At 42.7% G+C, this 26,721-nt stretch overlaps 50 non-coding genes across 50 annotated transcripts; all 50 read left to right on the forward strand.

Annotated features, from left to right (window-relative positions):
* Positions 1-92: 92 nt before the first annotated feature.
* On the forward strand, positions 93-211 carry LOC140024611 (5S ribosomal RNA). The gene has a single exon (XR_011828587.1). It is a non-coding gene; the product is annotated as a 5S ribosomal RNA (ribosomal RNA).
* Positions 212-625: 414 nt separating this feature from the next.
* Positions 626-744, forward strand: LOC140024612 (5S ribosomal RNA). The gene has a single exon (XR_011828588.1). It is a non-coding gene; the product is annotated as a 5S ribosomal RNA (ribosomal RNA).
* A 413-nt stretch (positions 745-1,157) lies between these two features.
* LOC140021834 (5S ribosomal RNA) lies at positions 1,158-1,276 on the forward strand. The gene has a single exon (XR_011825816.1). It is a non-coding gene; the product is annotated as a 5S ribosomal RNA (ribosomal RNA).
* A 414-nt stretch (positions 1,277-1,690) lies between these two features.
* Positions 1,691-1,809, forward strand: LOC140021835 (5S ribosomal RNA). Its single transcript, XR_011825817.1, has one exon. It is a non-coding gene; the product is annotated as a 5S ribosomal RNA (ribosomal RNA).
* A 416-nt stretch (positions 1,810-2,225) lies between these two features.
* On the forward strand, positions 2,226-2,344 carry LOC140030841 (5S ribosomal RNA). Its single transcript, XR_011834760.1, has one exon. It is a non-coding gene; the product is annotated as a 5S ribosomal RNA (ribosomal RNA).
* A 414-nt stretch (positions 2,345-2,758) lies between these two features.
* On the forward strand, positions 2,759-2,877 carry LOC140024613 (5S ribosomal RNA). The gene has a single exon (XR_011828589.1). It is a non-coding gene; the product is annotated as a 5S ribosomal RNA (ribosomal RNA).
* A 414-nt stretch (positions 2,878-3,291) lies between these two features.
* On the forward strand, positions 3,292-3,410 carry LOC140021836 (5S ribosomal RNA). Its single transcript, XR_011825818.1, has one exon. It is a non-coding gene; the product is annotated as a 5S ribosomal RNA (ribosomal RNA).
* A 417-nt stretch (positions 3,411-3,827) lies between these two features.
* LOC140023888 (5S ribosomal RNA) lies at positions 3,828-3,946 on the forward strand. Its single transcript, XR_011827854.1, has one exon. It is a non-coding gene; the product is annotated as a 5S ribosomal RNA (ribosomal RNA).
* Positions 3,947-4,360: 414 nt separating this feature from the next.
* Positions 4,361-4,479, forward strand: LOC140024614 (5S ribosomal RNA). Its single transcript, XR_011828590.1, has one exon. It is a non-coding gene; the product is annotated as a 5S ribosomal RNA (ribosomal RNA).
* A 413-nt stretch (positions 4,480-4,892) lies between these two features.
* On the forward strand, positions 4,893-5,011 carry LOC140021837 (5S ribosomal RNA). Its single transcript, XR_011825819.1, has one exon. It is a non-coding gene; the product is annotated as a 5S ribosomal RNA (ribosomal RNA).
* Positions 5,012-5,427: 416 nt separating this feature from the next.
* Positions 5,428-5,546, forward strand: LOC140032015 (5S ribosomal RNA). Its single transcript, XR_011835941.1, has one exon. It is a non-coding gene; the product is annotated as a 5S ribosomal RNA (ribosomal RNA).
* Positions 5,547-5,962: 416 nt separating this feature from the next.
* On the forward strand, positions 5,963-6,081 carry LOC140023889 (5S ribosomal RNA). The gene has a single exon (XR_011827855.1). It is a non-coding gene; the product is annotated as a 5S ribosomal RNA (ribosomal RNA).
* Positions 6,082-6,495: 414 nt separating this feature from the next.
* Positions 6,496-6,614, forward strand: LOC140024616 (5S ribosomal RNA). The gene has a single exon (XR_011828592.1). It is a non-coding gene; the product is annotated as a 5S ribosomal RNA (ribosomal RNA).
* A 413-nt stretch (positions 6,615-7,027) lies between these two features.
* Positions 7,028-7,146, forward strand: LOC140021839 (5S ribosomal RNA). Its single transcript, XR_011825821.1, has one exon. It is a non-coding gene; the product is annotated as a 5S ribosomal RNA (ribosomal RNA).
* Positions 7,147-7,560: 414 nt separating this feature from the next.
* LOC140024617 (5S ribosomal RNA) lies at positions 7,561-7,679 on the forward strand. Its single transcript, XR_011828593.1, has one exon. It is a non-coding gene; the product is annotated as a 5S ribosomal RNA (ribosomal RNA).
* A 413-nt stretch (positions 7,680-8,092) lies between these two features.
* Positions 8,093-8,211, forward strand: LOC140021840 (5S ribosomal RNA). The gene has a single exon (XR_011825822.1). It is a non-coding gene; the product is annotated as a 5S ribosomal RNA (ribosomal RNA).
* A 416-nt stretch (positions 8,212-8,627) lies between these two features.
* LOC140032016 (5S ribosomal RNA) lies at positions 8,628-8,746 on the forward strand. The gene has a single exon (XR_011835942.1). It is a non-coding gene; the product is annotated as a 5S ribosomal RNA (ribosomal RNA).
* Positions 8,747-9,162: 416 nt separating this feature from the next.
* Positions 9,163-9,281, forward strand: LOC140023890 (5S ribosomal RNA). Its single transcript, XR_011827856.1, has one exon. It is a non-coding gene; the product is annotated as a 5S ribosomal RNA (ribosomal RNA).
* A 414-nt stretch (positions 9,282-9,695) lies between these two features.
* LOC140024618 (5S ribosomal RNA) lies at positions 9,696-9,814 on the forward strand. Its single transcript, XR_011828594.1, has one exon. It is a non-coding gene; the product is annotated as a 5S ribosomal RNA (ribosomal RNA).
* A 414-nt stretch (positions 9,815-10,228) lies between these two features.
* LOC140021841 (5S ribosomal RNA) lies at positions 10,229-10,347 on the forward strand. The gene has a single exon (XR_011825823.1). It is a non-coding gene; the product is annotated as a 5S ribosomal RNA (ribosomal RNA).
* A 417-nt stretch (positions 10,348-10,764) lies between these two features.
* Positions 10,765-10,883, forward strand: LOC140023891 (5S ribosomal RNA). The gene has a single exon (XR_011827857.1). It is a non-coding gene; the product is annotated as a 5S ribosomal RNA (ribosomal RNA).
* Positions 10,884-11,297: 414 nt separating this feature from the next.
* LOC140024619 (5S ribosomal RNA) lies at positions 11,298-11,416 on the forward strand. Its single transcript, XR_011828595.1, has one exon. It is a non-coding gene; the product is annotated as a 5S ribosomal RNA (ribosomal RNA).
* A 414-nt stretch (positions 11,417-11,830) lies between these two features.
* On the forward strand, positions 11,831-11,949 carry LOC140024620 (5S ribosomal RNA). The gene has a single exon (XR_011828596.1). It is a non-coding gene; the product is annotated as a 5S ribosomal RNA (ribosomal RNA).
* A 413-nt stretch (positions 11,950-12,362) lies between these two features.
* Positions 12,363-12,481, forward strand: LOC140021842 (5S ribosomal RNA). The gene has a single exon (XR_011825824.1). It is a non-coding gene; the product is annotated as a 5S ribosomal RNA (ribosomal RNA).
* Positions 12,482-12,895: 414 nt separating this feature from the next.
* On the forward strand, positions 12,896-13,014 carry LOC140021843 (5S ribosomal RNA). The gene has a single exon (XR_011825825.1). It is a non-coding gene; the product is annotated as a 5S ribosomal RNA (ribosomal RNA).
* Positions 13,015-13,430: 416 nt separating this feature from the next.
* LOC140030842 (5S ribosomal RNA) lies at positions 13,431-13,549 on the forward strand. Its single transcript, XR_011834761.1, has one exon. It is a non-coding gene; the product is annotated as a 5S ribosomal RNA (ribosomal RNA).
* Positions 13,550-13,965: 416 nt separating this feature from the next.
* On the forward strand, positions 13,966-14,084 carry LOC140032017 (5S ribosomal RNA). The gene has a single exon (XR_011835943.1). It is a non-coding gene; the product is annotated as a 5S ribosomal RNA (ribosomal RNA).
* A 416-nt stretch (positions 14,085-14,500) lies between these two features.
* Positions 14,501-14,619, forward strand: LOC140023123 (5S ribosomal RNA). The gene has a single exon (XR_011827096.1). It is a non-coding gene; the product is annotated as a 5S ribosomal RNA (ribosomal RNA).
* Positions 14,620-15,033: 414 nt separating this feature from the next.
* LOC140024621 (5S ribosomal RNA) lies at positions 15,034-15,152 on the forward strand. The gene has a single exon (XR_011828597.1). It is a non-coding gene; the product is annotated as a 5S ribosomal RNA (ribosomal RNA).
* Positions 15,153-15,565: 413 nt separating this feature from the next.
* Positions 15,566-15,684, forward strand: LOC140021844 (5S ribosomal RNA). Its single transcript, XR_011825826.1, has one exon. It is a non-coding gene; the product is annotated as a 5S ribosomal RNA (ribosomal RNA).
* Positions 15,685-16,098: 414 nt separating this feature from the next.
* On the forward strand, positions 16,099-16,217 carry LOC140021845 (5S ribosomal RNA). Its single transcript, XR_011825827.1, has one exon. It is a non-coding gene; the product is annotated as a 5S ribosomal RNA (ribosomal RNA).
* A 416-nt stretch (positions 16,218-16,633) lies between these two features.
* On the forward strand, positions 16,634-16,752 carry LOC140032019 (5S ribosomal RNA). The gene has a single exon (XR_011835945.1). It is a non-coding gene; the product is annotated as a 5S ribosomal RNA (ribosomal RNA).
* Positions 16,753-17,168: 416 nt separating this feature from the next.
* On the forward strand, positions 17,169-17,287 carry LOC140023893 (5S ribosomal RNA). The gene has a single exon (XR_011827859.1). It is a non-coding gene; the product is annotated as a 5S ribosomal RNA (ribosomal RNA).
* A 414-nt stretch (positions 17,288-17,701) lies between these two features.
* Positions 17,702-17,820, forward strand: LOC140024622 (5S ribosomal RNA). Its single transcript, XR_011828598.1, has one exon. It is a non-coding gene; the product is annotated as a 5S ribosomal RNA (ribosomal RNA).
* Positions 17,821-18,233: 413 nt separating this feature from the next.
* Positions 18,234-18,352, forward strand: LOC140021963 (5S ribosomal RNA). Its single transcript, XR_011825945.1, has one exon. It is a non-coding gene; the product is annotated as a 5S ribosomal RNA (ribosomal RNA).
* A 416-nt stretch (positions 18,353-18,768) lies between these two features.
* Positions 18,769-18,887, forward strand: LOC140032020 (5S ribosomal RNA). Its single transcript, XR_011835946.1, has one exon. It is a non-coding gene; the product is annotated as a 5S ribosomal RNA (ribosomal RNA).
* Positions 18,888-19,303: 416 nt separating this feature from the next.
* LOC140023125 (5S ribosomal RNA) lies at positions 19,304-19,422 on the forward strand. The gene has a single exon (XR_011827097.1). It is a non-coding gene; the product is annotated as a 5S ribosomal RNA (ribosomal RNA).
* Positions 19,423-19,839: 417 nt separating this feature from the next.
* LOC140023127 (5S ribosomal RNA) lies at positions 19,840-19,958 on the forward strand. The gene has a single exon (XR_011827099.1). It is a non-coding gene; the product is annotated as a 5S ribosomal RNA (ribosomal RNA).
* Positions 19,959-20,374: 416 nt separating this feature from the next.
* LOC140021976 (5S ribosomal RNA) lies at positions 20,375-20,493 on the forward strand. Its single transcript, XR_011825958.1, has one exon. It is a non-coding gene; the product is annotated as a 5S ribosomal RNA (ribosomal RNA).
* Positions 20,494-20,909: 416 nt separating this feature from the next.
* Positions 20,910-21,028, forward strand: LOC140032021 (5S ribosomal RNA). The gene has a single exon (XR_011835947.1). It is a non-coding gene; the product is annotated as a 5S ribosomal RNA (ribosomal RNA).
* A 416-nt stretch (positions 21,029-21,444) lies between these two features.
* LOC140023128 (5S ribosomal RNA) lies at positions 21,445-21,563 on the forward strand. The gene has a single exon (XR_011827100.1). It is a non-coding gene; the product is annotated as a 5S ribosomal RNA (ribosomal RNA).
* A 414-nt stretch (positions 21,564-21,977) lies between these two features.
* LOC140024623 (5S ribosomal RNA) lies at positions 21,978-22,096 on the forward strand. Its single transcript, XR_011828599.1, has one exon. It is a non-coding gene; the product is annotated as a 5S ribosomal RNA (ribosomal RNA).
* A 413-nt stretch (positions 22,097-22,509) lies between these two features.
* LOC140021846 (5S ribosomal RNA) lies at positions 22,510-22,628 on the forward strand. Its single transcript, XR_011825828.1, has one exon. It is a non-coding gene; the product is annotated as a 5S ribosomal RNA (ribosomal RNA).
* A 414-nt stretch (positions 22,629-23,042) lies between these two features.
* LOC140021847 (5S ribosomal RNA) lies at positions 23,043-23,161 on the forward strand. Its single transcript, XR_011825829.1, has one exon. It is a non-coding gene; the product is annotated as a 5S ribosomal RNA (ribosomal RNA).
* A 416-nt stretch (positions 23,162-23,577) lies between these two features.
* On the forward strand, positions 23,578-23,696 carry LOC140032022 (5S ribosomal RNA). Its single transcript, XR_011835948.1, has one exon. It is a non-coding gene; the product is annotated as a 5S ribosomal RNA (ribosomal RNA).
* A 416-nt stretch (positions 23,697-24,112) lies between these two features.
* Positions 24,113-24,231, forward strand: LOC140023894 (5S ribosomal RNA). The gene has a single exon (XR_011827860.1). It is a non-coding gene; the product is annotated as a 5S ribosomal RNA (ribosomal RNA).
* A 414-nt stretch (positions 24,232-24,645) lies between these two features.
* Positions 24,646-24,764, forward strand: LOC140024624 (5S ribosomal RNA). Its single transcript, XR_011828600.1, has one exon. It is a non-coding gene; the product is annotated as a 5S ribosomal RNA (ribosomal RNA).
* A 413-nt stretch (positions 24,765-25,177) lies between these two features.
* LOC140021848 (5S ribosomal RNA) lies at positions 25,178-25,296 on the forward strand. The gene has a single exon (XR_011825830.1). It is a non-coding gene; the product is annotated as a 5S ribosomal RNA (ribosomal RNA).
* Positions 25,297-25,712: 416 nt separating this feature from the next.
* On the forward strand, positions 25,713-25,831 carry LOC140032023 (5S ribosomal RNA). The gene has a single exon (XR_011835949.1). It is a non-coding gene; the product is annotated as a 5S ribosomal RNA (ribosomal RNA).
* A 416-nt stretch (positions 25,832-26,247) lies between these two features.
* LOC140023129 (5S ribosomal RNA) lies at positions 26,248-26,366 on the forward strand. The gene has a single exon (XR_011827101.1). It is a non-coding gene; the product is annotated as a 5S ribosomal RNA (ribosomal RNA).
* Positions 26,367-26,721: the final 355 nt, after the last annotated feature.

Here is a 26,721-nt window from a genome sequence, read left to right on the forward strand (position 1 = left end):
GAATTGACGCTTAAAATGAATTTCGGTCTAGAAAAGCCACACTGCTTCGCAGGACGGGGTAGTTTAAAAGAATAAAGCGAAAGGAATATGGCGGGTGCGATCATACCAGCACTAATGCACCGGATCCCATCAGAACTTCGAAATTAAGCGTGTTTGGGCGAGAGTAGCACTTGGATTGGTGACCCCCTGGGAAGTCCTCGTGTTGCACCCCTCTCTTTTTTGTTTCGAAATCCAAATTTCCTATTCGTTCTTTATCCTGTAGTAATTTAGCTCCGTCGGAACGATTGCTTAATATTTTGCTTCTTGTCGAAGCGTGAAGGAGGATCTGAAGGCGCGAGACAAATCAGGAACGGTACGGCTCGATCAAAGCCCGGATCGTCGCTCAAATTTGTCGGCGCAAATGTATCAGCGCAAGCTTGAAGGATTGATTTCATGATAATTTAGAGTTGCGGGATGATGGAAAAAAACAGGGGGCAAATCAATATAAAAAAAATATGAAAGCAAATAAATAAAAGGATAATAGGAAAATGCTTGAATTGACGCTTAAAATGAATTTCGGTCTAGAAAAGCCACACTGCTTCGCAGGACGGGGTAGTTTAAAAGAATAAAGCGAAAGGAATATGGCGGGTGCGATCATACCAGCACTAATGCACCGGATCCCATCAGAACTTCGAAATTAAGCGTGTTTGGGCGAGAGTAGCACTTGGATTGGTGACCCCCTGGGAAGTCCTCGTGTTGCACCCCTCTCTTTTTTGTTTCGAAATCCAAATTTCCTATTCGTTCTTTATCCTGTAGTAATTTAGCTCCGTCGGAACGATTGCTTAATATTTTGCTTCTTGTCGAAGCGTGAAGGAGGATCTGAAGGCGCGAGACAAATCAGGAACGGTACGGCTCGATCAAAGCCCGGATCGTCGCTGAAATTTGTCGGCGCAAATGTATCACCGCAAGCGTGAAGGATTGATTTCATGATAATTTAGAGTTGCGGGATGATGGAAAAAAATAGGGTGCAAATCAATAACAAAAAAATATAAAGTAAATAAATAAAAGGATAAGAGGAAAATGCTTCAATTGACGCTTAAAATGAATTCCGGTCTAGAAAAGCCACACTGCTTCGCTGGACGGGGTAGTTTAAAAGAATAAAGCGAAAGGAACGTTGTGGGTGCGATCATACCAGCACTAATGCACCGTATCCCATCAGAACTCCGAAGTTAAGCGTGCTTGGGCGTAAGCAGTATTAGGATGGGTGACCCCCTGGGAAGTCCTCGTGTTGCACCCCTCTCTTTTTTGTTTCGAAATCCAAATTTCCTATTCGTTCTTTATCCTGTAGTAATTTAGCTCCGTCGGAACGATTGCTTAATATTTTGCTTCTTGTCGAAGCGTGAAGGAGTATCTGAAGGCGCGAGACAAATCAGGAACGGTACGGCTCGATCAAAGCCCGGATCGTCGCTCAAATTTGTCGGCGCAAATGTATCACCGCAAGCGTGAAGGATTGATTTCATGATAATTTAGAGTTGCGGGATGATGGAAAAAAACAGGGTGCAAATCAATAACAAAAAAAATATAAAGTAAATAAATAAAAGGATAAGAGGAAAATGCTTCAATTGACGCTTAAAATGAATTCCGGTCTAGAAAAGCCACACTGCTTCGCAGGACAGGGTAGTTTAAAAGAATAAAGCGAAAGGAACGTTGTGGGTGCGATCATACCAGCACTAATGCACCGTATCCCATCAGAACTCCGAAGTTAAGCGTGCTTGGGCGTAAGCAGTATTAGGATGGGTGACCCCCTGGGAAGTCCTCGTGTTGCACCCCTCTCTTTTTTGTTTCGAAATCCAAATTTCCTATTCGTTCTTTATCCTGTAGTAATTTAGCTCCGTCGGAACGATTGCTTAATATTTTGCTTCTTGTCGAAGCGTGAAGGAGGATCTGAAGGCGCGAGACAAATCAGGAACGGTACGGCTCGATCAAAGCCCGGATCGTCGCTCAAATTTGTCGGCGCAAATGTATCAGCGCAAGCGTGAAGGATTGATTTCATGATAATTTAGAGTTGCGGGATGATGGAAAAAAACAGGGGGCAAATCAATAATAAAAAAAAATATGAAAGCAAATAAATAAAAGGATAATAGGAAAATGCTTGAATTGACGCTTAAAATGAATTTCGGTCTAGAAAAGCCACACTGCTTCGCAGGACGGGGTAGTTTAAAAGAATAAAGCGAAAGGAACGTGGCGGGTGCGATCATACCAGCACTAATGCACCGGATCCCATCAGAACTCCGAAGTTAAGCATGCTTGGGCGAGAGTAGTACTAGGATGGGTGACCCCCTGGGAAGTCCTCGTGTTGCACCCCTCTCTTTTTTGTTTCGAAATCCAAATTTCCTATTCGTTCTTTATCCTGTAGTAATTTAGCTCCGTCGGAACGATTGCTTAATATTTTGCTTCTTGTCGAAGCGTGAAGGAGGATCTGAAGGCGCGAGACAAATCAGGAACGGTACGGCTCGATCAAAGCCCGGATCGTCGCTCAAATTTGTCGGCGCAAATGTATCAGCGCAAGCTTGAAGGATTGATTTCATGATAATTTAGAGTTGCGGGATGATGGAAAAAAACAGGGGGCAAATCAATATAAAAAAAATATGAAAGCAAATAAATAAAAGGATAATAGGAAAATGCTTGAATTGACGCTTAAAATGAATTTCGGTCTAGAAAAGCCACACTGCTTCGCAGGACGGGGTAGTTTAAAAGAATAAAGCGAAAGGAATATGGCGGGTGCGATCATACCAGCACTAATGCACCGGATCCCATCAGAACTTCGAAATTAAGCGTGTTTGGGCGAGAGTAGCACTTGGATTGGTGACCCCCTGGGAAGTCCTCGTGTTGCACCCCTCTCTTTTTTGTTTCGAAATCCAAATTTCCTATTCGTTCTTTATCCTGTAGTAATTTAGCTCCGTCGGAACGATTGCTTAATATTTTGCTTCTTGTCGAAGCGTGAAGGAGTATCTGAAGGCGCGAGACAAATCAGGAACGGTACGGCTCGATCAAAGCCCGGATCGTCGCTCAAATTTGTCGGCGCAAATGTATCACCGCAAGCGTGAAGGATTGATTTCATGATAATTTAGAGTTGCGGGATGATGGAAAAAAACAGGGTGCAAATCAATAACAAAAAAAATATAAAGTAAATAAATAAAAGGATAAGAGGAAAATGCTTCAATTGACGCTTAAAATGAATTCCGGTCTAGAAAAGCCACACTGCTTCGCAGGACAGGGTAGTTTAAAAGAATAAAGCGAAAGGAACGTTGTGGGTGCGATCATACCAGCACTAATGCACCGTATCCCATCAGAACTCCGAAGTTAAGCGTGCTTGGGCGTAAGCAGTATTAGGATGGGTGACCCCCTGGGAAGTCCTCGTGTTGCACCCCTCTCTTTTTTGTTTCGAAATCCAAATTTCCTATTCGTTCTTTATCCTGTAGTAATTTAGCTCCGTCGGAACGATTGCTTAATATTTTGCTTCTTGTCGAAGCGTGAAGGAGGATCTGAAGGCGCGAGACAAATCAGGAACGGTACGGCTCGATCAAAGCCCGGATCGTCGCTCAAATTTGTCGGCGCAAATGTATCAGCGCAAGCGTGAAGGATTGATTTCATGAAAATTTAGAGTTGCGGGATGATGGAAAAAAACAGGGGGCAAATCAATAACAAAAAAAAAATATGAAAGCAAATAAATAAAAGGATAATAGGAAAATGCTTGAATTGACGCTTAAAATGAATTTCGGTCTAGAAAAGCAACACTGCTTCGCAGGACGGGATAGTTTAAAAGAATAAAGCGAAAGGAATATGGCGGGTGCGATCATTCCAGCACTAATGCACCGGATCCCATCAGAACTTCGAAATTAAGCGTGTTTGGGCGAGAGTAGTACTTGGATTGGTGACCCCCTGGGAAGTCCTCGTGTTGCACCCCTCTCTTTTTTGTTTCGAAATCCAAATTTCCTATTCGTTCTTTATCCTGTAGTAATTTAGCTCCGTCGGAACGATTGCTTAATATTTTGCTTCTTGTCGAAGCGTGAAGGAGGATCTGAAGGCGCGAGACAAATCAGGAACGGTACGGCTCGATCAAAGCCCGGATCGTCGCTCAAATTTGTCGGCGCAAATGTATCAGCGCAAGCTTGAAGGATTGATTTCATGATAATTTAGAGTTGCGGGATGATGGAAAAAAACAGGGGGCAAATCAATATAAAAAAAATATGAAAGCAAATAAATAAAAGGATAATAGGAAAATGCTTGAATTGACGCTTAAAATGAATTTCGGTCTAGAAAAGCCACACTGCTTCGCAGGACGGGGTAGTTTAAAAGAATAAAGCGAAAGGAATATGGCGGGTGCGATCATACCAGCACTAATGCACCGGATCCCATCAGAACTTCGAAATTAAGCGTGTTTGGGCGAGAGTAGCACTTGGATTGGTGACCCCCTGGGAAGTCCTCGTGTTGCACCCCTCTCTTTTTTGTTTCGAAATCCAAATTTCCTATTCGTTCTTTATCCTGTAGTAATTTAGCTCCGTCGGAACGATTGCTTAATATTTTGCTTCTTGTCGAAGCGTGAAGGAGGATCTGAAGGCGCGAGACAAATCAGGAACGGTACGGCTCGATCAAAGCCCGGATCGTCGCTGAAATTTGTCGGCGCAAATGTATCACCGCAAGCGTGAAGGATTGATTTCATGATAATTTAGAGTTGCGGGATGATGGAAAAAAATAGGGTGCAAATCAATAACAAAAAAATATAAAGTAAATAAATAAAAGGATAAGAGGAAAATGCTTCAATTGACGCTTAAAATGAATTCCGGTCTAGAAAAGCCACACTGCTTCGCTGGACGGGGTAGTTTAAAAGAATAAAGCGAAAGGAACGTTGTGGGTGCGATCATACCAGCACTAATGCACCGTATCCCATCAGAACTCCGAAGTTAAGCGTGCTTGGGCGTAAGCAGTATTAGGATGGGTGACCCCCTGGGAAGTCCTCGTGTTGCACCCCTCTCTTTTTTGTTTCGAAATCCAAATTTCCTATTCGTTCTTTATCCTGTAGTAATTTAGCTCCGTCGGAACGATTGCTTAATATTTTGCTTCTTGTCGAAGCGTGAAGGAGGATCTGAAGGCGCGAGACAAATCAGGAACGGTACGGCTCGATCAAAGCCCGGATCGTCGCTCAAATTTGTCGGCGCAAATGTATCAGCGCAAGCGTGAAGGATTGATTTCATGATAATTTAGAGTTGCGGGATGATGGAAAAAAACAGGGGGCAAATCAATAATAAAAAAAAATATGAAAGCAAATAAATAAAAGGATAATAGGAAAATGCTTGAATTGACGCTTAAAATGAATTTCGGTCTAGAAAAGCCACACTGCTTCGCAGGACGGGGTAGTTTAAAAGAATAAAGCGAAAGGAACGTGGCGGGTGCGATCATACCAGCACTAATGCACCGGATCCCATCAGAACTCCGAAGTTAAGCATGCTTGGGCGAGAGTAGTACTAGGATGGGTGACCCCCTGGGAATTCCTCTTGTTGCACCCCTCTCTTTTTTGTTTCGAAATTCAAATTTTCTATTCGATCTTTATCCGGTAGTAATTTAGGTCCTTCGGAACGATTGCTTTATATTTTGCTTCTTCTCGAAGCATGAAGGCGGATCTGAAGGCGCGAGACAAATCAGGAACGGTACGGCTCGATCAAAGCCCGGATCGTCGCTCAAATTTGTCGGCGCAAATGTATCAGCGCAAGCGTGAAGGATTGATTTCATGATAATTTAGAGTTGCGGGATGCTGGAAAAAAACAGGGGGCAAATCAATAACAAAAAAAAATATGAAAGCAAATAAATAAAAGGATAATAGGAAAATGCTTGAATTGACGCTTAAAATGAATTTCGGTCTAGAAAAGCAACACTGCTTCGCAGGACGGGATAGTTTAAAAGAATAAAGCGAAAGGAATATGGCGGGTGCGATCATTCCAGCACTAATGCACCGGATCCCATCAGAACTTCGAAATTAAGCGTGTTTGGGCGAGAGTAGTACTTGGATTGGTGACCCCCTGGGAAGTCCTCGTGTTGCACCCCTCTCTTTTTTGTTTCGAAATCCAAATTTCCTATTCGTTCTTTATCCTGTAGTAATTTAGCTCCGTCGGAACGATTGCTTAATATTTTGCTTCTTGTCGAAGCGTGAAGGAGGATCTGAAGGCGCGAGACAAATCAGGAACGGTACGGCTCGATCAAAGCCCGGATCGTCGCTCAAATTTGTCGGCGCAAATGTATCAGCGCAAGCTTGAAGGATTGATTTCATGATAATTTAGAGTTGCGGGATGATGGAAAAAAACAGGGGGCAAATCAATATAAAAAAAATATGAAAGCAAATAAATAAAAGGATAATAGGAAAATGCTTGAATTGATGCTTAAAATGAATTTCGGTCTAGAAAAGCCACACTGCTTCGCAGGACGGGGTAGTTTAAAAGAATAAAGCGAAAGGAATATGGCGGGTGCGATCATACCAGCACTAATGCACCGGATCCCATCAGAACTTCGAAATTAAGCGTGTTTGGGCGAGAGTAGCACTTGGATTGGTGACCCCCTGGGAAGTCCTCGTGTTGCACCCCTCTCTTTTTTGTTTCGAAATCCAAATTTCCTATTCGTTCTTTATCCTGTAGTAATTTAGCTCCGTCGGAACGATTGCTTAATATTTTGCTTCTTGTCGAAGCGTGAAGGAGGATCTGAAGGCGCGAGACAAATCAGGAACGGTACGGCTCGATCAAAGCCCGGATCGTCGCTGAAATTTGTCGGCGCAAATGTATCACCGCAAGCGTGAAGGATTGATTTCATGATAATTTAGAGTTGCGGGATGATGGAAAAAAATAGGGTGCAAATCAATAACAAAAAAATATAAAGTAAATAAATAAAAGGATAAGAGGAAAATGCTTCAATTGACGCTTAAAATGAATTCCGGTCTAGAAAAGCCACACTGCTTCGCTGGACGGGGTAGTTTAAAAGAATAAAGCGAAAGGAACGTTGTGGGTGCGATCATACCAGCACTAATGCACCGTATCCCATCAGAACTCCGAAGTTAAGCGTGCTTGGGCGTAAGCAGTATTAGGATGGGTGACCCCCTGGGAAGTCCTCGTGTTGCACCCCTCTCTTTTTTGTTTCGAAATCCAAATTTCCTATTCGTTCTTTATCCTGTAGTAATTTAGCTCCGTCGGAACGATTGCTTAATATTTTGCTTCTTGTCGAAGCGTGAAGGAGGATCTGAAGGCGCGAGACAAATCAGGAACGGTACGGCTCGATCAAAGCCCGGATCGTCGCTCAAATTTGTCGGCGCAAATGTATCAGCGCAAGCTTGAAGGATTGATTTCATGATAATTTAGAGTTGCGGGATGATGGAAAAAAACAGGGGGCAAATCAATATAAAAAAAATATGAAAGCAAATAAATAAAAGGATAATAGGAAAATGCTTGAATTGATGCTTAAAATGAATTTCGGTCTAGAAAAGCCACACTGCTTCGCAGGACGGGGTAGTTTAAAAGAATAAAGCGAAAGGAATATGGCGGGTGCGATCATACCAGCACTAATGCACCGGATCCCATCAGAACTTCGAAATTAAGCGTGTTTGGGCGAGAGTAGCACTTGGATTGGTGACCCCCTGGGAAGTCCTCGTGTTGCACCCCTCTCTTTTTTGTTTCGAAATCCAAATTTCCTATTCGTTCTTTATCCTGTAGTAATTTAGCTCCGTCGGAACGATTGCTTAATATTTTGCTTCTTGTCGAAGCGTGAAGGAGGATCTGAAGGCGCGAGACAAATCAGGAACGGTACGGCTCGATCAAAGCCCGGATCGTCGCTGAAATTTGTCGGCGCAAATGTATCACCGCAAGCGTGAAGGATTGATTTCATGATAATTTAGAGTTGCGGGATGATGGAAAAAAATAGGGTGCAAATCAATAACAAAAAAATATAAAGTAAATAAATAAAAGGATAAGAGGAAAATGCTTCAATTGACGCTTAAAATGAATTCCGGTCTAGAAAAGCCACACTGCTTCGCTGGACGGGGTAGTTTAAAAGAATAAAGCGAAAGGAACGTTGTGGGTGCGATCATACCAGCACTAATGCACCGTATCCCATCAGAACTCCGAAGTTAAGCGTGCTTGGGCGTAAGCAGTATTAGGATGGGTGACCCCCTGGGAAGTCCTCGTGTTGCACCCCTCTCTTTTTTGTTTCGAAATCCAAATTTCCTATTCGTTCTTTATCCTGTAGTAATTTAGCTCCGTCGGAACGATTGCTTAATATTTTGCTTCTTCTCGAAGCGTGAAGGAGGATCTGAAGGCGCGAGACAAATCAGGAACGGTACGGCTCGATCAAAGCCCGGATCGTCGCTCAAATTTGTCGGCGCAAATGTATCAGCGCAAGCGTGAAGGATTGATTTCATGATAATTTAGAGTTGCGGGATGATGGAAAAAAACAGGGGGCAAATCAATAATAAAAAAAAATATGAAAGCAAATAAATAAAAGGATAATAGGAAAATGCTTGAATTGACGCTTAAAATGAATTTCGGTCTAGAAAAGCCACACTGCTTCGCAGGACGGGGTAGTTTAAAAGAATAAAGCGAAAGGAACGTGGCGGGTGCGATCATACCAGCACTAATGCACCGGATCCCATCAGAACTCCGAAGTTAAGCATGCTTGGGCGAGAGTAGTACTAGGATGGGTGACCCCCTGGGAATTCCTCTTGTTGCACCCCTCTCTTTTTTGTTTCGAAATTCAAATTTTCTATTCGATCTTTATCCGGTAGTAATTTAGGTCCTTCGGAACGATTGCTTTATATTTTGCTTCTTCTCGAAGCATGAAGGCGGATCTGAAGGCGCGAGACAAATCAGGAACGGTACGGCTCGATCAAAGCCCGGATCGTCGCTCAAATTTGTCGGCGCAAATGTATCAGCGCAAGCGTGAAGGATTGATTTCATGATAATTTAGAGTTGCGGGATGCTGGAAAAAAACAGGGGGCAAATCAATAACAAAAAAAAATATGAAAGCAAATAAATAAAAGGATAATAGGAAAATGCTTGAATTGACGCTTAAAATGAATTTCGGTCTAGAAAAGCAACACTGCTTCGCAGGACGGGATAGTTTAAAAGAATAAAGCGAAAGGAATATGGCGGGTGCGATCATTCCAGCACTAATGCACCGGATCCCATCAGAACTTCGAAATTAAGCGTGTTTGGGCGAGAGTAGTACTTGGATTGGTGACCCCCTGGGAAGTCCTCGTGTTGCACCCCTCTCTTTTTTGTTTCGAAATCCAAATTTCCTATTCGTTCTTTATCCTGTAGTAATTTAGCTCCGTCGGAACGATTGCTTAATATTTTGCTTCTTGTCGAAGCGTGAAGGAGGATCTGAAGGCGCGAGACAAATCAGGAACGGTACGGCTCGATCAAAGCCCGGATCGTCGCTCAAATTTGTCGGCGCAAATGTATCAGCGCAAGCTTGAAGGATTGATTTCATGATAATTTAGAGTTGCGGGATGATGGAAAAAAACAGGGGGCAAATCAATATAAAAAAAATATGAAAGCAAATAAATAAAAGGATAATAGGAAAATGCTTGAATTGACGCTTAAAATGAATTTCGGTCTAGAAAAGCCACACTGCTTCGCAGGACGGGGTAGTTTAAAAGAATAAAGCGAAAGGAATATGGCGGGTGCGATCATACCAGCACTAATGCACCGGATCCCATCAGAACTTCGAAATTAAGCGTGTTTGGGCGAGAGTAGCACTTGGATTGGTGACCCCCTGGGAAGTCCTCGTGTTGCACCCCTCTCTTTTTTGTTTCGAAATCCAAATTTCCTATTCGTTCTTTATCCTGTAGTAATTTAGCTCCGTCGGAACGATTGCTTAATATTTTGCTTCTTGTCGAAGCGTGAAGGAGTATCTGAAGGCGCGAGACAAATCAGGAACGGTACGGCTCGATCAAAGCCCGGATCGTCGCTCAAATTTGTCGGCGCAAATGTATCACCGCAAGCGTGAAGGATTGATTTCATGATAATTTAGAGTTGCGGGATGATGAAAAAAAACAGGGTGCAAATCAATAACAAAAAAAATATAAAGTAAATAAATAAAAGGATAAGAGGAAAATGCTTCAATTGACGCTTAAAATGAATTCCGGTCTAGAAAAGCCACACTGCTTCGCAGGACAGGGTAGTTTAAAAGAATAAAGCGAAAGGAACGTTGTGGGTGCGATCATACCAGCACTAATGCACCGTATCCCATCAGAACTCCGAAGTTAAGCGTGCTTGGGCGTAAGCAGTATTAGGATGGGTGACCCCCTGGGAAGTCCTCGTGTTGCACCCCTCTCTTTTTTGTTTCGAAATCCAAATTTCCTATTCGTTCTTTATCCTGTAGTAATTTAGCTCCGTCGGAACGATTGCTTAATATTTTGCTTCTTGTCGAAGCGTGAAGGAGGATCTGAAGGCGCGAGACAAATCAGGAACGGTACGGCTCGATCAAAGCCCGGATCGTCGCTCAAATTTGTCGGCGCAAATGTATCAGCGCAAGCGTGAAGGATTGATTTCATGAAAATTTAGAGTTGCGGGATGATGGAAAAAAACAGGGGGCAAATCAATAACAAAAAAAAAATATGAAAGCAAATAAATAAAAGGATAATAGGAAAATGCTTGAATTGACGCTTAAAATGAATTTCGGTCTAGAAAAGCCACACTGCTTCGCAGGACGGGGTAGTTTAAAAGAATAAAGCGAAAGGAATATGGCGGGTGCGATCATTCCAGCACTAATGCACCGGATCCCATCAGAACTTCGAAATTAAGCGTGTTTGGGCGAGAGTAGTACTTGGATTGGTGACCCCCTGGGAAGTCCTCGTGTTGCACCCCTCTCTTTTTTGTTTCGAAATCCAAATTTCCTATTCGTTCTTTATCCTGTAGTAATTTAGCTCCGTCGGAACGATTGCTTAATATTTTGCTTCTTGTCGAAGCGTGAAGGAGGATCTGAAGGCGCGAGACAAATCAGGAACGGTACGGCTCGATCAAAGCCCGGATCGTCGCTCAAATTTGTCGGCGCAAATGTATCAGCGCAAGCTTGAAGGATTGATTTCATGATAATTTAGAGTTGCGGGATGATGGAAAAAAACAGGGGGCAAATCAATATAAAAAAAATATGAAAGCAAATAAATAAAAGGATAATAGGAAAATGCTTGAATTGACGCTTAAAATGAATTTCGGTCTAGAAAAGCCACACTGCTTCGCAGGACGGGGTAGTTTAAAAGAATAAAGCGAAAGGAATATGGCGGGTGCGATCATACCAGCACTAATGCACCGGATCCCATCAGAACTTCGAAATTAAGCGTGTTTGGGCGAGAGTAGCACTTGGATTGGTGACCCCCTGGGAAGTCCTCGTGTTGCACCCCTCTCTTTTTTGTTTCGAAATCCAAATTTCCTATTCGTTCTTTATCCTGTAGTAATTTAGCTCCGTCGGAACGATTGCTTAATATTTTGCTTCTTGTCGAAGCGTGAAGGAGGATCTGAAGGCGCGAGACAAATCAGGAACGGTACGGCTCGATCAAAGCCCGGATCGTCGCTCAAATTTGTCGGCGCAAATGTATCAGCGCAAGCTTGAAGGATTGATTTCATGATAATTTAGAGTTGCGGGATGATGGAAAAAAACAGGGGGCAAATCAATATAAAAAAAATATGAAAGCAAATAAATAAAAGGATAATAGGAAAATGCTTGAATTGACGCTTAAAATGAATTTCGGTCTAGAAAAGCCACACTGCTTCGCAGGACGGGGTAGTTTAAAAGAATAAAGCGAAAGGAATATGGCGGGTGCGATCATACCAGCACTAATGCACCGGATCCCATCAGAACTTCGAAATTAAGCGTGTTTGGGCGAGAGTAGCACTTGGATTGGTGACCCCCTGGGAAGTCCTCGTGTTGCACCCCTCTCTTTTTTGTTTCGAAATCCAAATTTCCTATTCGTTCTTTATCCTGTAGTAATTTAGCTCCGTCGGAACGATTGCTTAATATTTTGCTTCTTGTCGAAGCGTGAAGGAGGATCTGAAGGCGCGAGACAAATCAGGAACGGTACGGCTCGATCAAAGCCCGGATCGTCGCTGAAATTTGTCGGCGCAAATGTATCACCGCAAGCGTGAAGGATTGATTTCATGATAATTTAGAGTTGCGGGATGATGGAAAAAAATAGGGTGCAAATCAATAACAAAAAAATATAAAGTAAATAAATAAAAGGATAAGAGGAAAATGCTTCAATTGACGCTTAAAATGAATTCCGGTCTAGAAAAGCCACACTGCTTCGCTGGACGGGGTAGTTTAAAAGAATAAAGCGAAAGGAACGTTGTGGGTGCGATCATACCAGCACTAATGCACCGTATCCCATCAGAACTCCGAAGTTAAGCGTGCTTGGGCGTAAGCAGTATTAGGATGGGTGACCCCCTGGGAAGTCCTCGTGTTGCACCCCTCTCTTTTTTGTTTCGAAATCCAAATTTCCTATTCGTTCTTTATCCTGTAGTAATTTAGCTCCGTCGGAACGATTGCTTAATATTTTGCTTCTTGTCGAAGCGTGAAGGAGTATCTGAAGGCGCGAGACAAATCAGGAACGGTACGGCTCGATCAAAGCCCGGATCGTCGCTCAAATTTGTCGGCGCAAATGTATCACCGCAAGCGTGAAGGATTGATTTCATGATAATTTAGAGTTGCGGGATGATGGAAAAAAACAGGGTGCAAATCAATAACAAAAAAAATATAAAGTAAATAAATAAAAGGATAAGAGGAAAATGCTTCAATTGACGCTTAAAATGAATTCCGGTCTAGAAAAGCCACACTGCTTCGCAGGACAGGGTAGTTTAAAAGAATAAAGCGAAAGGAACGTTGTGGGTGCGATCATACCAGCACTAATGCACCGTATCCCATCAGAACTCCGAAGTTAAGCGTGCTTGGGCGTAAGCAGTATTAGGATGGGTGACCCCCTGGGAAGTCCTCGTGTTGCACCCCTCTCTTTTTTGTTTCGAAATCCAAATTTCCTATTCGTTCTTTATCCTGTAGTAATTTAGCTCCGTCGGAACGATTGCTTAATATTTTGCTTCTTGTCGAAGCGTGAAGGAGGATCTGAAGGCGCGAGACAAATCAGGAACGGTACGGCTCGATCAAAGCCCGGATCGTCGCTCAAATTTGTCGGCGCAAATGTATCAGCGCAAGCGTGAAGGATTGATTTCATGATAATTTAGAGTTGCGGGATGATGGAAAAAAACAGGGGGCAAATCAATAATAAAAAAAAATATGAAAGCAAATAAATAAAAGGATAATAGGAAAATGCTTGAATTGACGCTTAAAATGAATTTCGGTCTAGAAAAGCCACACTGCTTCGCAGGACGGGGTAGTTTAAAAGAATAAAGCGAAAGGAACGTGGCGGGTGCGATCATACCAGCACTAATGCACCGGATCCCATCAGAACTCCGAAGTTAAGCATGCTTGGGCGAGAGTAGTACTAGGATGGGTGACCCCCTGGGAAGTCCTCGTGTTGCACCCCTCTCTTTTTTGTTTCGAAATCCAAATTTCCTATTCGTTCTTTATCCTGTAGTAATTTAGCTCCGTCGGAACGATTGCTTAATATTTTGCTTCTTGTCGAAGCGTGAAGGAGGATCTGAAGGCGCGAGACAAATCAGGAACGGTACGGCTCGATCAAAGCCCGGATCGTCGCTCAAATTTGTCGGCGCAAATGTATCAGCGCAAGCGTGAAGGATTGATTTCATGATAATTTAGAGTTGCGGGATGATGGAAAAAAACAGGGGGCAAATCAATAATAAAAAAAAATATGAAAGCAAATAAATAAAAGGATAATAGGAAAATGCTTGAATTGACGCTTAAAATGAATTTCGGTCTAGAAAAGCCACACTGCTTCGCAGGACGGGGTAGTTTAAAAGAATAAAGCGAAAGGAACGTGGCGGGTGCGATCATACCAGCACTAATGCACCGGATCCCATCAGAACTCCGAAGTTAAGCATGCTTGGGCGAGAGTAGTACTAGGATGGGTGACCCCCTGGGAATTCCTCTTGTTGCACCCCTCTCTTTTTTGTTTCGAAATTCAAATTTTCTATTCGTTCTTTATCCGGTAGTAATTTAGGTCCTTCGGAACGATTGCTTTATATTTTGCTTCTTCTCGAAGCATGAAGGCGGATCTGAAGGCGCGAGACAAATCAGGAACGGTACGGCTCGATCAAAGCCCGGATCGTCGCTCAAATTTGTCGGCGCAAATGTATCAGCGCAAGCGTGAAGGATTGATTTCATGATAATTTAGAGTTGCGGGATGATGGAAAAAAACAGGGGGCAAATCAATAACAAAAAAAAATATGAAAGCAAATAAATAAAAGGATAATAGGAAAATGCTTGAATTGACGCTTAAAATGAATTTCGGTCTAGAAAAGCAACACTGCTTCGCAGGACGGGATAGTTTAAAAGAATAAAGCGAAAGGAATATGGCGGGTGCGATCATACCAGCACTAATGCACCGGATCCCATCAGAACTTCGAAATTAAGCGTGTTTGGGCGAGAGTAGTACTTGGATTGGTGACCCCCTGGGAAGTCCTCGTGTTGCACCCCTCTCTTTTTTGTTTCGAAATCCAAATTTCCTATTCGTTCTTTATCCTGTAGTAATTTAGCTCCGTCGGAACGATTGCTTAATATTTTGCTTCTTGTCGAAGCGTGAAGGAGGATCTGAAGGCGCGAGACAAATCAGGAACGGTACGGCTCGATCAAAGCCCGGATCGTCGCTCAAATTTGTCGGCGCAAATGTATCAGCGCAAGCTTGAAGGATTGATTTCATGATAATTTAGAGTTGCGGGATGATGGAAAAAAACAGGGGGCAAATCAATATAAAAAAAATATGAAAGCAAATAAATAAAAGGATAATAGGAAAATGCTTGATTTGACGCTTAAAATGAATTTCGGTCTAGAAAAGCCACACTGCTTCGCAGGACGGGGTAGTTTAAAAGAATAAAGCGAAAGGAATATGGCGGGTGCGATCATACCAGCACTAATGCACCGGATCCCATCAGAACTTCGAAATTAAGCGTGTTTGGGCGAGAGTAGCACTTGGATTGGTGACCCCCTGGGAAGTCCTCGTGTTGCACCCCTCTCTTTTTTGTTTCGAAATCCAAATTTCCTATTCGTTCTTTATCCTGTAGTAATTTAGCTCCGTCGGAACGATTGCTTAATATTTTGCTTCTTGTCGAAGCGTGAAGGAGGATCTGAAGGCGCGAGACAAATCAGGAACGGTACGGCTCGATCAAAGCCCGGATCGTCGCTCAAATTTGTCGGCGCAAATGTATCACCGCAAGCGTGAAGGATTGATTTCATGATAATTTAGAGTTGCGGGATGATGGAAAAAAATAGGGTGCAAATCAATAACAAAAAAATATAAAGTAAATAAATAAAAGGATAAGAGGAAAATGCTTCAATTGACGCTTAAAATGAATTCCGGTCTAGAAAAGCCACACTGCTTCGCTGGACGGGGTAGTTTAAAAGAATAAAGCGAAAGGAACGTTGTGGGTGCGATCATACCAGCACTAATGCACCGTATCCCATCAGAACTCCGAAGTTAAGCGTGCTTGGGCGTAAGCAGTATTAGGATGGGTGACCCCCTGGGAAGTCCTCGTGTTGCACCCCTCTCTTTTTTGTTTCGAAATCCAAATTTCCTATTCGTTCTTTATCCTGTAGTAATTTAGCTCCGTCGGAACGATTGCTTAATATTTTGCTTCTTGTCGAAGCGTGAAGGAGTATCTGAAGGCGCGAGACAAATCAGGAACGGTACGGCTCGATCAAAGCCCGGATCGTCGCTCAAATTTGTCGGCGCAAATGTATCACCGCAAGCGTGAAGGATTGATTTCATGATAATTTAGAGTTGCGGGATGATGGAAAAAAACAGGGTGCAAATCAATAACAAAAAAAATATAAAGTAAATAAATAAAAGGATAAGAGGAAAATGCTTCAATTGACGCTTAAAATGAATTCCGGTCTAGAAAAGCCACACTGCTTCGCAGGACAGGGTAGTTTAAAAGAATAAAGCGAAAGGAACGTTGTGGGTGCGATCATACCAGCACTAATGCACCGTATCCCATCAGAACTCCGAAGTTAAGCGTGCTTGGGCGTAAGCAGTATTAGGATGGGTGACCCCCTGGGAAGTCCTCGTGTTGCACCCCTCTCTTTTTTGTTTCGAAATCCAAATTTCCTATTCGTTCTTTATCCTGTAGTAATTTAGCTCCGTCGGAACGATTGCTTAATATTTTGCTTCTTGTCGAAGCGTGAAGGAGGATCTGAAGGCGCGAGACAAATCAGGAACGGTACGGCTCGATCAAAGCCCGGATCGTCGCTCAAATTTGTCGGCGCAAATGTATCAGCGCAAGCGTGAAGGATTGATTTCATGATAATTTAGAGTTGCGGGATGATGGAAAAAAACAGGGGGCAAATCAATAATAAAAAAAAATATGAAAGCAAATAAATAAAAGGATAATAGGAAAATGCTTGAATTGACGCTTAAAATGAATTTCGGTCTAGAAAAGCCACACTGCTTCGCAGGACGGGGTAGTTTAAAAGAATAAAGCGAAAGGAACGTGGCGGGTGCGATCATACCAGCACTAATGCACCGGATCCCATCAGAACTCCGAAGTTAAGCATGCTTGGGCGAGAGTAGTACTAGGATGGGTGACCCCCTGGGAATTCCTCTTGTTGCACCCCTCTCTTTTTTGTTTCGAAATTCAAATTTTCTATTCGTTCTTTATCCGGTAGTAATTTAGGTCCTTCGGAACGATTGCTTTATATTTTGCTTCTTCTCTAAGCATGAAGGCGGATCTGAAGGCGCGAGACAAATCAGGAACGGTACGGCTCGATCAAAGTCCGGATCGTCGCTCAAATTTGTCGGCGCAAATGTATCAGCGCAAGCGTGAAGGATTGATTTCATGATAATTTAGAGTTGCGGGATGCTGGAAAAAAACAGGGGGCAAATCAATAACAAAAAAAAATATGAAAGCAAATAAATAAAAGGATAATAGGAAAATGCTTGAATTGACGCTTAAAATGAATTTCGGTCTAGAAAAGCAACACTGCTTCGCAGGACGGGATAGTTTAAAAGAATAAAGCGAAAGGAATATGGCGGGTGCGATCATTCCAGCACTAATGCACCGGATCCCATCAGAACTTCGAAATTAAGCGTGTTTGGGCGAGAGTAGTACTTGGATTGGTGACCCCCTGGGAAGTCCTCGTGTTGCACCCCTCTCTTTTTTGTTTCGAAATCCAAATTTCCTATTCGTTCTTTATCCTGTAGTAATTTAGCTCCGTCGGAACGATTGCTTAATATTTTGCTTCTTGTCGAAGCGTGAAGGAGGATCTGAAGGCGCGAGACAAATCAGGAACGGTACGGCTCGATCAAAGCCCGGATCGTCGCTCAAATTTGTCGGCGCAAATGTATCAGCGCAAGCTTGAAGGATTGATTTCATGATAATTTAGAGTTGCGGGATGATGGAAAAAAACAGGGGGCAAATCAATATAAAAAAAATATGAAAGCAAATAAATAAAAGGATAATAGGAAAATGCTTGAATTGACGCTTAAAATGAATTTCGGTCTAGAAAAGCCACACTGCTTCGCAGGACGGGGTAGTTTAAAAGAATAAAGCGAAAGGAATATGGCGGGTGCGATCATACCAGCACTAATGCACCGGATCCCATCAGAACTTCGAAATTAAGCGTGTTTGGGCGAGAGTAGCACTTGGATTGGTGACCCCCTGGGAAGTCCTCGTGTTGCACCCCTCTCTTTTTTGTTTCGAAATCCAAATTTCCTATTCGTTCTTTATCCTGTAGTAATTTAGCTCCGTCGGAACGATTGCTTAATATTTTGCTTCTTGTCGAAGCGTGAAGGAGGATCTGAAGGCGCGAGACAAATCAGGAACGGTACGGCTCGATCAAAGCCCGGATCGTCGCTCAAATTTGTCGGCGCAAATGTATCACCGCAAGCGTGAAGGATTGATTTCATGATAATTTAGAGTTGCGGGATGATGGAAAAAAATAGGGTGCAAATCAATAACAAAAAAATATAAAGTAAATAAATAAAAGGATAAGAGGAAAATGCTTCAATTGACGCTTAAAATGAATTCCGGTCTAGAAAAGCCACACTGCTTCGCTAGACGGGGTAGTTTAAAAGAATAAAGTGAAAGGAACGTTGTGGGTGCAATCATACCAGCACTAATGCACCGTATCCCATCAGAACTCCGAAGTTAAGCGTGCTTGGGCGTAAGCAGTATTAGGATGGGTGACCCCCTGGGAAGTCCTCGTGTTGCACCCCTCTCTTTTTTGTTTCGAAATCCAAATTTCCTATTCGTTCTTTATCCTGTAGTAATTTAGCTCCGTCGGAACGATTGCTTAATATTTTGCTTCTTGTCGAAGCGTGAAGGAGGATCTGAAGGCGCGAGACAAATCAGGAACGGTACGGCTCGATCAAAGCCCGGATCGTCGCTCAAATTTGTCGGCGCAAATGTATCAGCGCAAGCGTGAAGGATTGATTTCATGATAATTTAGAGTTGCGGGATGATGGAAAAAAACAGGGGGCAAATCAATAATAAAAAAAAATATGAAAGCAAATAAATAAAAGGATAATAGGAAAATGCTTGAATTGACGCTTAAAATGAATTTCGGTCCAGAAAAGCCACACTGCTTCGCAGGACGGGGTAGTTTAAAAGAATAAAGCGAAAGGAACGTGGCGGGTGCGATCATACCAGCACTAATGCACCGGATCCCATCAGAACTCCGAAGTTAAGCATGCTTGGGCGAGAGTAGTACTAGGATGGGTGACCCCCTGGGAATTCCTCTTGTTGCACCCCTCTCTTTTTTGTTTCGAAATTCAAATTTTCTATTCGTTCTTTATCCGGTAGTAATTTAGGTCCTTCGGAACGATTGCTTTATATTTTGCTTCTTCTCGAAGCATGAAGGCGGATCTGAAGGCGCGAGACAAATCAGGAACGGTACGGCTCGATCAAAGCCCGGATCGTCGCTCAAATTTGTCGGCGCAAATGTATCAGCGCAAGCGTGAAGGATTGATTTCATGATAATTTAGAGTTGCGGGATGATGGAAAAAAATAGGGGGCAAATCAATAACAAAAAAAAATATGAAAGCAAATAAATAAAAGGATGATAGGAAAATGCTTGAATTGACGCTTAAAATGAATTTCGGTCTAGAAAAGCTACACTGCTTCGCAGGACGGGGTAGTTTAAAAGAATAAAGCGAAAGGAATATGGCGGGTGCGATCATACCAGCACTAATGCACCGGATCCCATCAGAACTTCGAAATTAAGCGTGTTTGGGCGAGAGTAGTACTTGGATTGGTGACCCCCTGGGAAGTCCTCGTGTTGCACCCCTCTCTTTTTTGTTTCGAAATCCAAATTTCCTATTCGTTCTTTATCCAGTAGTAATTTAGCTCCGTCGGAACGATTGCTTAATATTTTGCTTCTTGTCGAAGCGTGAAGGAGGATCTGAAGGCGCGAGACAAATCAGGAACGGTACGGCTCGATCAAAGCCCGGATCGTCGCTCAAATTTGTCGACGCAAATGTATCAGCGCAAGCGTGAAGGATTGATTTCATGAAAATTTAGAGTTGCGGGATGATGGAAAAAAACAGGGGGCAAATCAATAACAAAAAAAAAATATGAAAGCAAATAAATAAAAGGATAATAGGAAAATGCTTGAATTGACGCTTAAAATGAATTTCGGTCTAGAAAAGCCACACTGCTTCGCAGGACGGTGTAGTTTAAAAGAATAAAGCGAAAGGAATATGGCGGGTGCGATCATACCAGCACTAATGCACCGGATCCCATCAGAACTTCGAAATTAAGCGTGTTTGGGCGAGAGTAGTACTTGGATTGGTGACCCCCTGGGAAGTCCTCGTGTTGCACCCCTCTCTTTTTTGTTTCGAAATCCAAATTTCCTATTCGTTCTTTATCCTGTAGTAATTTAGCTCCGTCGGAACGATTGCTTAATATTTTGCTTCTTGTCGAAGCGTGAAGGAGGATCTGAAGGCGCGAGACAAATCAGGAACGGTACGGCTCGATCAAAGCCCGGATCGTCACTCAAATTTGTCGGCGCAAATGTATCAGCGCAAGCGTGAAGGATTGATTTCATGATAATTTAGAGTTGCGGGATGATGAAAAAAAACAGGGGGCAAATCAATATCAAAAAAAAATATGAAAGCAAATAAATAAAAGGATAATAGGAAAATGCTTGAATTGACGCTTAAAATGAATTTCGATCTAGAAAAGCCACACTGCTTCGCAGGACGGGGTAGTTTAAAAGAATAAAGCGAAAGGAATATGGCGGGTGCGATCATACCAGCACTAATGCACCGGATCCCATCAGAACTTCGAAATTAAGCGTGTTTGGGCGAGAGTAGTACTAGGATGGGTGACCCCCTGGGAATTCCTCTTGTTGCACCCCTCTCTTTTTTGTTTCGAAATTCAAATTTTCTATTCGTTCTTTATCCGGTAGTAATTTAGGTCCTTCGGAACGATTGCTTTATATTTTGCTTCTTCTCGAAGCATGAAGGCGGATCTGAAGGCGCGAGACAAATCAGGAACGGTACGGCTCGATCAAAGCCCGGATCGTCGCTCAAATTTGTCGGCGCAAATGTATCAGCGCAAGCGTGAAGGATTGATTTCATGATAATTTAGAGTTGCGGGATGATGAAAAAAAACAGGGGGCAAATCAATATCAAAAAAAAATATGAAAGCAAATAAATAAAAGGATAATAGGAAAATGCTTGAATTGACGCTTAAAATGAATTTCGGTCTAGAAAAGCCACACTGCTTCGCAGGACGGGGTAGTTTAAAAGAATAAAGCGAAAGGAACGTGGCGGGTGCGATCATACCAGCACTAATGCACCGGATCCCATCAGAACTCCGAAGTTAAGCATGCTTGGGCGAGAGTAGTACTAGGATGGGTGACCCCCTGGGAATTCCTCTTGTTGCACCCCTCTCTTTTTTGTTTCGAAATTCAAATTTTCTATTCGTTCTTTATCCGGTAGTAATTTAGGTCCTTCGGAACGATTGCTTTATATTTTGCTTCTTCTCGAAGCATGAAGGCGGATCTGAAGGCGCGAGACAAATCAGGAACGGTACGGCTCGATCAAAGCCCGGATCGTCGCTCAAATTTGTCGGCGCAAATGTATCAGCGCAAGCGTGAAGGATTGATTTCATGATAATTTAGAGTTGCGGGATGATGGAAAAAAACAGGGGGCAAATCAATAACAAAAAAAAATATGAAAGCAAATAAATAAAAGGATAATAGGAAAATGCTTGAATTGACGCTTAAAATGAATTTCGGTCTAGAAAAGCAACACTGCTTCGCAGGACGGGATAGTTTAAAAGAATAAAGCGAAAGGAATATGGCGGGTGCGATCATACCAGCACTAATGCACCGGATCCCATCAGAACTTCGAAATTAAGCGTGTTTGGGCGAGAGTAGTACTTGGATTGGTGACCCCCTGGGAAGTCCTCGTGTTGCACCCCTCTCTTTTTTGTTTCGAAATCCAAATTTCCTATTCGTTCTTTATCCTGTAGTAATTTAGCTCCGTCGGAACGATTGCTTAATATTTTGCTTCTTGTCGAAGCGTGAAGGAGGATCTGAAGGCGCGAGACAAATCAGGAACGGTACGGCTCGATCAAAGCCCGGATCGTCGCTCAAATTTGTCGGCGCAAATGTATCAGCGCAAGCTTGAAGGATTGATTTCATGATAATTTAGAGTTGCGGGATGATGGAAAAAAACAGGGGGCAAATCAATATAAAAAAAATATGAAAGCAAATAAATAAAAGGATAATAGGAAAATGCTTGATTTGACGCTTAAAATGAATTTCGGTCTAGAAAAGCCACACTGCTTCGCAGGACGGGGTAGTTTAAAAGAATAAAGCGAAAGGAATATGGCGGGTGCGATCATACCAGCACTAATGCACCGGATCCCATCAGAACTTCGAAATTAAGCGTGTTTGGGCGAGAGTAGCACTTGGATTGGTGACCCCCTGGGAAGTCCTCGTGTTGCACCCCTCTCTTTTTTGTTTCGAAATCCAAATTTCCTATTCGTTCTTTATCCTGTAGTAATTTAGCTCCGTCGGAACGATTGCTTAATATTTTGCTTCTTGTCGAAGCGTGAAGGAGGATCTGAAGGCGCGAGACAAATCAGGAACGGTACGGCTCGATCAAAGCCCGGATCGTCGCTCAAATTTGTCGGCGCAAATGTATCACCGCAAGCGTGAAGGATTGATTTCATGATAATTTAGAGTTGCGGGATGATGGAAAAAAATAGGGTGCAAATCAATAACAAAAAAATATAAAGTAAATAAATAAAAGGATAAGAGGAAAATGCTTCAATTGACGCTTAAAATGAATTCCGGTCTAGAAAAGCCACACTGCTTCGCTGGACGGGGTAGTTTAAAAGAATAAAGCGAAAGGAACGTTGTGGGTGCGATCATACCAGCACTAATGCACCGTATCCCATCAGAACTCCGAAGTTAAGCGTGCTTGGGCGTAAGCAGTATTAGGATGGGTGACCCCCTGGGAAGTCCTCGTGTTGCACCCCTCTCTTTTTTGTTTCGAAATCCAAATTTCCTATTCGTTCTTTATCCTGTAGTAATTTAGCTCCGTCGGAACGATTGCTTAATATTTTGCTTCTTGTCGAAGCGTGAAGGAGTATCTGAAGGCGCGAGACAAATCAGGAACGGTACGGCTCGATCAAAGCCCGGATCGTCGCTCAAATTTGTCGGCGCAAATGTATCACCGCAAGCGTGAAGGATTGATTTCATGATAATTTAGAGTTGCGGGATGATGGAAAAAAACAGGGTGCAAATCAATAACAAAAAAAATATAAAGTAAATAAATAAAAGGATAAGAGGAAAATGCTTCAATTGACGCTTAAAATGAATTCCGGTCTAGAAAAGCCACACTGCTTCGCAGGACAGGGTAGTTTAAAAGAATAAAGCGAAAGGAACGTTGTGGGTGCGATCATACCAGCACTAATGCACCGTATCCCATCAGAACTCCGAAGTTAAGCGTGCTTGGGCGTAAGCAGTATTAGGATGGGTGACCCCCTGGGAAGTCCTCGTGTTGCACCCCTCTCTTTTTTGTTTCGAAATCCAAATTTTCTATTCGTTCTTTATCCTGTAGTAATTTAGCTCCGTCGGAACGATTGCTTAATATTTTGCTTCTTGTCGAAGCGTGAAGGAGGATCTGAAGGCGCGAGACAAATCAGGAACGGTACGGCTCGATCAAAGCCCGGATCGTCGCTCAAATTTGTCGGCGCAAATGTATCAGCGCAAGCGTGAAGGATTGATTTCATGATAATTTAGAGTTGCGGGATGATGGAAAAAAACAGGGGGCAAATCAATAATAAAAAAAAATATGAAAGCAAATAAATAAAAGGATAATAGGAAAATGCTTGAATTGACGCTTAAAATGAATTTCGGTCTAGAAAAGCCACACTGCTTCGCAGGACGGGGTAGTTTAAAAGAATAAAGCGAAAGGAACGTGGCGGGTGCGATCATACCAGCACTAATGCACCGGATCCCATCAGAACTCCGAAGTTAAGCATGCTTGGGCGAGAGTAGTACTAGGATGGGTGACCCCCTGGGAATTCCTCTTGTTGCACCCCTCTCTTTTTTGTTTCGAAATTCAAATTTTCTATTCGTTCTTTATCCGGTAGTAATTTAGGTCCTTCGGAACGATTGCTTTATATTTTGCTTCTTCTCGAAGCATGAAGGCGGATCTGAAGGCGCGAGACAAATCAGGAACGGTACGGCTCGATCAAAGTCCGGATCGTCGCTCAAATTTGTCGGCGCAAATGTATCAGCGCAAGCGTGAAGGATTGATTTCATGATAATTTAGAGTTGCGGGATGCTGGAAAAAAACAGGGGGCAAATCAATAACAAAAAAAAATATGAAAGCAAATAAATAAAAGGATAATAGGAAAATGCTTGAATTGACGCTTAAAATGAATTTCGGTCTAGAAAAGCAACACTGCTTCGCAGGACGGGATAGTTTAAAAGAATAAAGCGAAAGGAATATGGCGGGTGCGATCATTCCAGCACTAATGCACCGGATCCCATCAGAACTTCGAAATTAAGCGTGTTTGGGCGAGAGTAGTACTTGGATTGGTGACCCCCTGGGAAGTCCTCGTGTTGCACCCCTCTCTTTTTTGTTTCGAAATCCAAATTTCCTATTCGTTCTTTATCCTGTAGTAATTTAGCTCCGTCGGAACGATTGCTTAATATTTTGCTTCTTGTCGAAGCGTGAAGGAGGATCTGAAGGCGCGAGACAAATCAGGAACGGTACGGCTCGATCAAAGCCCGGATCGTCGCTCAAATTTGTCGGCGCAAATGTATCAGCGCAAGCTTGAAGGATTGATTTCATGATAATTTAGAGTTGCGGGATGATGGAAAAAAACAGGGGGCAAATCAATATAAAAAAAATATGAAAGCAAATAAATAAAAGGATAATAGGAAAATGCTTGAATTGACGCTTAAAATGAATTTCGGTCTAGAAAAGCCACACTGCTTCGCAGGACGGGGTAGTTTAAAAGAATAAAGCGAAAGGAATATGGCGGGTGCGATCATACCAGCACTAATGCACCGGATCCCATCAGAACTTCGAAATTAAGCGTGTTTGGGCGAGAGTAGCACTTGGATTGGTGACCCCCTGGGAAGTCCTCGTGTTGCACCCCTCTCTTTTTTGTTTCGAAATCCAAATTTCCTATTCGTTCTTTATCCTGTAGTAATTTAGCTCCGTCGGAACGATTGCTTAATATTTTGCTTCTTGTCGAAGCGTGAAGGAGGATCTGAAGGCGCGAGACAAATCAGGAACGGTACGGCTCGATCAAAGCCCGGATCGTCGCTCAAATTTGTCGGCGCAAATGTATCACCGCAAGCGTGAAGGATTGATTTCATGATAATTTAGAGTTGCGGGATGATGGAAAAAAATAGGGTGCAAATCAATAACAAAAAAATATAAAGTAAATAAATAAAAGGATAAGAGGAAAATGCTTCAATTGACGCTTAAAATGAATTCCGGTCTAGAAAAGCCACACTGCTTCGCTGGACGGGGTAGTTTAAAAGAATAAAGTGAAAGGAACGTTGTGGGTGCGATCATACCAGCACTAATGCACCGTATCCCATCAGAACTCCGAAGTTAAGCGTGCTTGGGCGTAAGCAGTATTAGGATGGGTGACCCCCTGGGAAGTCCTCGTGTTGCACCCCTCTCTTTTTTGTTTCGAAATCCAAATTTCCTATTCGTTCTTTATCCTGTAGTAATTTAGCTCCGTCGGAACGATTGCTTAATATTTTGCTTCTTGTCGAAGCGTGAAGGAGGATCTGAAGGCGCGAGACAAATCAGGAACGGTACGGCTCGATCAAAGCCCGGATCGTCGCTCAAATTTGTCGGCGCAAATGTATCAGCGCAAGCGTGAAGGATTGATTTCATGATAATTTAGAGTTGCGGGATGATGGAAAAAAACAGGGGGCAAATCAATAATAAAAAAAAATATGAAAGCAAATAAATAAAAGGATAATAGGAAAATGCTTGAATTGACGCTTAAAATGAATTTCGGTCCAGAAAAGCCACACTGCTTCGCAGGACGGGGTAGTTTAAAAGAATAAAGCGAAAGGAACGTGGCGGGTGCGATCATACCAGCACTAATGCACCGGATCCCATCAGAACTCCGAAGTTAAGCATGCTTGGGCGAGAGTAGTACTAGGATGGGTGACCCCCTGGGAATTCCTCTTGTTGCACCCCTCTCTTTTTTGTTTCGAAATTCAAATTTTCTATTCGTTCTTTATCCGGTAGTAATTTAGGTCCTTCGGAACGATTGCTTTATATTTTGCTTCTTCTCGAAGCATGAAGGCGGATCTGAAGGCGCGAGACAAATCAGGAACGGTACGGCTCGATCAAAGCCCGGATCGTCGCTCAAATTTGTCGGCGCAAATGTATCAGCGCAAGCGTGAAGGATTGATTTCATGATAATTTAGAGTTGCGGGATGATGGAAAAAAATAGGGGGCAAATCAATAACAAAAAAAAATATGAAAGCAAATAAATAAAAGGATGATAGGAAAATGCTTGAATTGACGCTTAAAATGAATTTCGGTCTAGAAAAGCTACACTGCTTCGCAGGACGGGGTAGTTTAAAAGAATAAAGCGAAAGGAATATGGCGGGTGCGATCATACCAGCACTAATGCACCGGATCCCATCAGAACTTCGAAATTAAGCGTGTTTGGGCGAGAGTAGTACTTGGATTGGTGACCCCCTGGGAAGTCCTCGTGTTGCACCCCTCTCTTTTTTGTTTCGAAATCCAAATTTCCTATTCGTTCTTTATCCAGTAGTAATTTAGCTCCGTCGGAACGATTGCTTAATATTTTGCTTCTTGTCGAAGCGTGAAGGAGGATCTGAAGGCGCGAGACAAATCAGGAACGGTACGGCTCGATCAAAGCCCGGATCGTCGCTCAAATTTGTCGGCGCAAATGTATCAGCGCAAGCGTGAAGGATTGATTTCATGAAAATTTAGAGTTGCGGGATGATGGAAAAAAACAGGGGGCAAATCAATAACAAAAAAAAAATATGAAAGCAAATAAATAAAAGGATAATAGGAAAATGCTTGAATTGACGCTTAAAATGAATTTCGGTCTA

The sequence above is a fragment of the Coffea arabica genome, chromosome 11e (assembly GCF_036785885.1).
Source record: "Coffea arabica cultivar ET-39 chromosome 11e, Coffea Arabica ET-39 HiFi, whole genome shotgun sequence".
NCBI lineage: Eukaryota > Viridiplantae > Streptophyta > Magnoliopsida > Gentianales > Rubiaceae > Coffea > Coffea arabica.